The 7265-nt window shown below is 38.8% G+C and overlaps 1 long non-coding RNA gene across 2 annotated transcripts; it reads left to right on the top strand.

Moving 5' to 3' along the window:
* The first annotated feature begins 1379 nt into the window (after window positions 1-1379).
* Window positions 1380-4366, top strand: LOC130291314 (uncharacterized). 2 transcript variants are annotated; one of them, XR_008847881.1, is made up of 7 exons: window positions 1380-1492; window positions 1576-1708; window positions 2005-2124; window positions 2230-2344; window positions 2825-2979; window positions 3280-3508; window positions 3783-4366. It is a non-coding gene; the product is annotated as an uncharacterized LOC130291314 (long non-coding RNA). The 2 variants fall into 2 exon arrangements; XR_008847880.1 differs by having other exon boundaries at window positions 2230-2979.
* Window positions 4367-7265: the final 2899 nt, after the last annotated feature.

A 7265-nucleotide genomic window follows, 5' to 3' on the forward strand; every position in this document is an offset into this window, starting at 1 on the left:
ACTCCTGCTTTTGTTATGCCGACTCCCCACCAAACTAATCCTGTACTCAAGGCTTCTTATCAAGCCTGGGTTACTTACCTGAAAGCCCTGGAGGGTTTGTGCTGGAGGGACTGTGGATGTAAGGGTACCCTTTACCATATTTTATGGCTTTGTCCACTCATTCAACCTTTCTGGATTTCTTGTAAACAATTGGTGAGGGAGGTCTGCTGGGGTCCTGTCTCCTGGGTGCCCAGTTTGGCCCTACTTTTTGTAGGTCTTCGAGCAGTTCCCCATGCTAACCAAGATATTGGGGTTTATTTACAGAGAGTGGAGCGTAGGTTTTGATTTCCGACTGGTTTTTCCCAAGGTATGTACTAAGGTTTCCGTACATTTTGTACTTTTCCCTACGTTTTGCTTTGTTTTTTTTTTTTTACACCTGTTCTGATCTGTCAGGATTTCCTCAATTCCTCAAATCCACCACGTTTTCTGTGGAAACCTTAGTAAATATGTTGGGATTTTTCGAAACTGTTGGGACGAGACCACGCCATCCCATGACCACACACCCCTTTTCGGTGTTTTCTTGTAAAATGGAGGGTTTTGGTTTTTTTTGGTCGCAAATTGTGTTGCAAGGGACGTGCGACACAATTTGGGCGCAAAACTCGACAAAAAAGAGTCGGTATCACGTTAGTAAATAAATTATGTGTATTATTTGCATAATAGCAAAAAAAAACTTAACTTGTAGATGGAGGTCTGATAACATTCCCTCATTGGACGAGCTTATTGGGAAACTGAATACTAGCTATTCATTTGAAAAAATCCTAGCGTTAGGCTCAGGGAAGATGACAAGATTTTACCATAGATGGCAACCCTGGATTAATTATCCCCATTGCAGAGATATATAACTGTACTGTTCTAACATTCTCTATCCCAAGTTCTGACAGCATTTATCCCTCCTCCACCTCACCTGCGATTACCACTGGTTTTATTGAGGCTATATTAACCTACTCACCACTAATTCTGTTTCATGATTACTATGTGGGTAAACCGCACATTTTTATTATACAATTGGTGTGTGTGACCAGTAGTGTTATTAGGGTGGTATACCTCATTAGGTATCCCACCATGTTTCATACATTTGATTTCTTGGTTTGTTTGTTTTGTAAAAAAAAAAAGTGAACATTTTGACAACTGCGTCTGTCCCTTATACATTGTATATCTATCCCTGCTGACTATTTACTATTGAAAGTAAAAATCCCAAAAATGTCAAAGAGATTTGTTGGACAACAACAGAAAGTCTACAAATGGAAATTTCAACAGACCCCACAAAAGATCAAGAAGTGCACCAACTACTTCAAGATCCTCTGTTGAATCATTATCAGACCCTCCCTCTGTTACTACAGGCAGATTTAAAAAACAATCGTTTAAACACAAAAAGGATTATGTTGATGGGCCAATGACCAGGGGACGCTTTGATCTGACTGGGCATCATGATGCTACACGGAACCGATTAAAGGTAATTCATTTATCTGATACTGTGCTGACTGATGTGCAATGACAATTACTGAATCGTGGATTATCTTTCTCTCCCATGACCAGCACCTACAAGGACATACAATTATTTGCACATCAAGAGAAGAGATGGTGGTTTTATCAGCAGTAGAAGAATTGACCGACACTGAACAAGTGAACTCATCGGGTTGCTTCCCAGCTCACTTAGCACAGAAGTCATGTAAGTTTCCTCCACTTTCTATGTTCCCTAACATTGATATTTTTGTCCAGATGGTCTCCAAAGATCTTGAAGAAGTGTCTAAAAATTATCAGTTTGATAATTGCTCTAGGGCAGAATGGGAGGCCATTACAGAATTACAAAATATGTCTTAAACCATCAGATAAAGGGGGCAATGTTGTTATCTAGCCTACTAAGCTATATGAGAAGGAAGCATTTAGACAACTCTGTGACAATCAATGCTACAAGAAACTTACCTTTAACCCTCTTTTAGATGGAACTGTCTTTGATTCTTGCAGGTGCATCCTCAAGTGGATTGATTTCCTTACAACAATCTAGAGACCTCTGAATTGATAACTCCACTGTGACCACCCTTTACCTCCTTCTCAAAGTACACTAGCAAAAAGAATCACCACCAGGTAGGCCGATTGTTTCAGGTCGCAATAACATGTGCAAGCCAATATGCAATTTGATTGACCACAATCTGCGTTGAATCGTTTAAACTTTTCCCTCCTATTTTAAAGATACAACGGACGCACTCCGCAGATTGAAACATACTCACCTGGAGGATGACATGCTATGACATGGGATGTAGAATCTCTCTACACATCTATTAGACATGATGATGGCCTCCAAGCGGTGGAAGTTTCTTCTTGAGCTTTTGAGATTTGCCCTTACCCATTATTTCTTCTTGTTCAAACAAAATATATAGCTCCAATTGCAAGGGACTGCAATGGGGGCTGCTTGTGCACCCTCATACACTAATTTGTTTTTAGGAGCTTGGGTACGATCAATATTCCTATCTTATCCCCCCCCCCCCCTTATTGATAGAGAAGGTGCACATGTGGGAAGGTATATTAATGATGCTATATTTGTTTGGAAAGGTTCCTAGGAGGACTTGCAGACTTTCATTGACTAGTTGAATCACAATGAATTGAATACCAAATTGACATACAAAGCCGGTAGACATGGATTTTTTGGATATATCCTTTAGTTTGGATGACAAGGGATGAGTCCAGTCAAATTTATTCCAGAAACCTCCTTCGACTTATTCCTTATTGCATGCTCAGTTGGCCCATCCTACAAAGTTTTTAGAATTAAGACATATTTGCTCCACAGAGGAAACATTTGAAAATCGTGCTCAGGAGTTGTGGAACCGATTTTATGAAAGAGAATATAAGGAGACGTGGATCCACAGGACGTACTTTAGAGCCAAACATACAAAACGTGAGACCATTCTTTAACAGTGGATGAGACCTAGAGCAAATGTTCAGGTAAGACTTATTATGTCTAACCATGCGCACGTTCCTGCAGTTCGTGACATTCTAGCCAAATATTGGGATATACTTAACACTGATCCCATTTTGAAACTATACTTACCTGTGAGACCTGCAATCACATATAGATGTTCTGCCAATGTAAGTGATCTCTTGGTACGAAGAGATTCTGGGCTATTCTGGGCACAAGAGGCAAACTTTGTTTGGCTCCAAGTGTACAAAATGGGGCTGTTTCCCGTGCGGTAAATGTGTAGCCTGTCACAACATGTTGAGTGATACACATTTTTCTGATTTCAGCGGATCACGATCCTTCAAGATTATTCACACCATCTCATGTATTACAATGGGAGTGATATACCATGCCATCTGTCCTAGTGGACTCATATGTAGGGGTGACAAGAGAATTGAGAAGGAGAATAAGAGAACATGTCCTTGGAATCCAAGCTTCAGAGGAGGAAGATGATATTTCCCACCTTACCCAGACCATTTCAGACTACATCATAACAGTGATCCTTGAGGATTTATGGTAAGGGAAATTGACTGTCTTTACAGGCATGAGGGGGGGGATTGAAAAAAAAAAAAAAAAAAAGACCTTGGCCCAACTTGAAGTCAAATGGATTCATCGGCTTAAGACCATCCAGCCTTTGGGTCTTAATGGCCAAGTGAGCTTTGCTCCATTTCTATAAATAGCCAGGGGTGTTGATCCGTAATGTCTTTTGCCCCCTTTGTTGTGCTTGTTTTTATTGATTTTATAAGTTTTATTTGTCCTATATTGATCTTTGGTGTTTTTATCTTTATAGGTTTCGGTTTATCAGCCACCAGTTTCCATTTTTGGATGCCATCTATTTGTGCCACCATCTCTGCTCTTATATTTGCATGTGCCCCTTTTTTCCTTCTTTTCTTTTCCTTTTTTTTTCTTTTTAATGCATACCTTCAGATTTCTTTATTATTATAGGCAGTGTTACTGTGCACGGGTATTTTAGCGTTCTGTTCTTACTTCTATGCAGTCCATCAGGGTGCCGTACCAGTTAGGGTGCTGTTTACTAAATATTTTAGCACTTTTTTGATCTGTATAAGGTTAATACTAACCCTTTTTAATTTCTTCTACTATACTATGGGGGTTATATGATGCCCCTTGATGAATTACACTTACCTTTTTAGTATGCTTTTTATGTATCTCCCATTTTATCTAAAAAAAAAAAATGTATGATATATCATTTTTATTTATTTTTCATAAATACTTGAACACTTTATTTCTTCCACCCATTTATTCCCCTATTTTTTACTCCCTGGTATTTTTTTTATATATTATAGTGAATCAGACCACTATTTATTGTCTAACTACAAAAGAAAAAAAGAAGAACCAAGAGCAATTGCTACTGAACAATCAAGTATAAATTGTATTAGAATGTATTAAAATTGTCACTTTATGTGACTAACAACAATTAAAACTAAATTTCATAGCAATGAAGTTGATGTGAATGATGTGATCAGGATCTACCCTGGTACGTAGGTGAGACAGATGTCAGTTATGGGTCACAGTAACTGACCAAATACATCATAGGGAGGGAACAGTGCTGAAAGGTTCTATGTAAATTGCAGTAAACGCAAATAAATGGTCTATTGTGGGCTAGCCGTTTAGTAACCAATGAGTATGTTGCAATCTAAATAATATAAAGAAATTGGTTCGTTCCTCACTTACCCATAATGGTGTAATGTCTGCACCGTCCCACTATTTATTGTCATATATTATCCACATTTAGTATGGGGTATCATGTATTTACACATGCACATATTATATTGCATTTTTTACACCATGCAGTCATTGAATTTTCCTTTCCCATACATATCCCACTACTTCATTTATTTTCCTTTTTTTGATTAAATAATTTTTTATTTAATATGGAGGTAACTAAATATTATTATATAGCATTACTTTAGTATGCTGTATTATGCATTCACATATTCATGGAGATTTTGTAAATGTCCATTTTTGTGTCTTTATTTCTTGGGGTCTGTTCAGACAATGGTATTCTTGTCTGAGCATTTTCAGTTCTAATTCTTCCTGTGCTTGGAAGAGTTCATGCTCTTAACCAATTGCAACTCGGGTGTGGCTATTTAAACCCTAGCTTTGCTGCACTCTGGTTGCTGGTGATTGAACTTCATGTCTGCTTAACCCCTTAAGGACCGGGGTTTTTTCCGTTTTTGCATTTTCGTTTTTTGCTCCTTGCCTTTAAAAAATCATAACTCTTTCAATTTTGCACCTAAAAATCCATATGATGGCTTATTTTTTGCGCCACCAATTCTACTTTGTAATGACGTCAGTCATTTTGGCCAAAAATCTACGGTGAAACGGAAAAAAAAATCATTGTGCGACAAAATTGAAAAAAAAACGCAGTTTTGTAACTTTTGGGGGCTTCCGTTTCTACGTAGTACATTTTTCGGTAAAAATGACACCTTATCTTTATTCTGTAGGTCCATACGATTAAAATGATACCCTACTTATATAGATTTGATTTTTTCGGACTTCTGGAAAAAATCATAACTACATGCAGGAAAATTAATACGTTTAAAATTGTCATCTTCTGACCCCTATAACTTTTTTATTTTTCCGTGTATGGGGCGGTATGAGGGCTTATTTTTTGCGCCGTGATCTGAAGTTTTTAACGGTACAAATTTTGCATTGATAGGACTTATTGATCGCTTTTTATTCATTTTTAAATGATATAAAAAGTGACCAAAAATGCACTATTTTGGACGTTGGAATTTTTTTGCGCGCACGCCATTGAGCGAGCGGTTTAATTAATGATATATTTTTATAATTCGGACATTTCCGCACGCGGTGATACCATATATGTTCATTTTTCTTTTTATTTACACTGTGTTTTTTTTTTTTATTGGAAAAGGGGGGTGATTCAAACTTTTAATAGGGGAGGAGTTAAATGATCTTTATTCACTTTTTTTTTCACTTTTTTTTTGCAGTGTTATAGGTCCCATAGGGACCTATAACACTGCACACACTGATCTTCTATGCTGATCACTGGTTTCTCATAAGAAACCAGTGATCAACGATTCTGCCGCATGACTGCTCATGCCTGGATCTCAGGCACTGAGCAGTCATTCGGCGATCGGACAGCGAGGAGGCAGGTAGGGGCCCTCCCGCTGTCCTGTCAGCTGTTTGGGATGCCGCGATTAGCCGCGGCTATCCCGAACAGCCCGACTGAGCTAGCCGGCCACTTTCGGTTTCACTTTTAGCCGCGCGGCTCAGCTCTGAGCGCGCGGCTAAAGGGTTAATAGCGCGCGGTGCCGCGATCGGCACTGCGCGCTATTAGAGGCGGGTCCCGGCTTCACTATGACGCCGGGCCCGCCGTGATATGACGCGGGGTTACTGTGTAACCCCGCGTTATATCAGGAGAGCAGGTCCAAGGGCGTACCTGTACGCCCTTGGTCCTTAAGGGGTTAATCATGCATCTTGTATTTATCTTGTAATATTTCTGAGTTTTTAACCATGGTTAATAGTCCTGTTTATTAAAGATGTTCGTCTGTGTTACATTAGTCATTTTTTAGGATTATTGTATGTCCATTGTGCTTTAGCCTTGTATCTTAGTCTGTGCTCACACAGTGAGTCTTGTTTTTACCGTACCTTGTATTTAGTGTTCCGTGTATTATATTTTGGTTTCCTACTAGGCCAGTATCCTGGACACACGGTGTAGTGTGCTCCACTGCCTAGCAGTCTATTTGGCTTTAGTATTAATGTCCCTCCATGTATGGAGTGGGGAGTCTAGAGAGTTCATGATTTCTGATCTTTGGAGTTTTTTTTGGACATGCACTGATCATAGAGTACATGATCACTGATCTAGTGTTTCCTCTGTCCTTACTCACTGATCTGTGTCTTTTGAGCTTAATCTGTTTATGTTAGTTATCTGAGTCCAGTGTGAACAGTGTTCTGTTTTCCTGATCAGTTTGGTGTTTAGCATTCAATTCTTCCGTTCATCCCCTGCATCTCATGGATTCTGCTGTATACTTGTTCCATACCTAGTCTTGTTCTTTTAATCATGTCTGCCATTTATGATCTGACTTAATAGAATATAAGCACCAATGATGTGCTGAGTTTATATATGCATGTATATGAGTGGTTTAAGGACCTGTCTATTTGGGGCCAAATAATATATGATTGGCCGACTTACTCAATATATATATATATATATATATATATATATATTTATTTACTGACGTGGTAGAGGGCTAAGACACGCCCCCTGAGGAAGCCATAGCTAAAAGTA

This window comes from Hyla sarda, chromosome 9 (assembly GCF_029499605.1).
Source record: "Hyla sarda isolate aHylSar1 chromosome 9, aHylSar1.hap1, whole genome shotgun sequence".
NCBI classification, from domain to species: Eukaryota; Metazoa; Chordata; class Amphibia; order Anura; family Hylidae; genus Hyla; species Hyla sarda.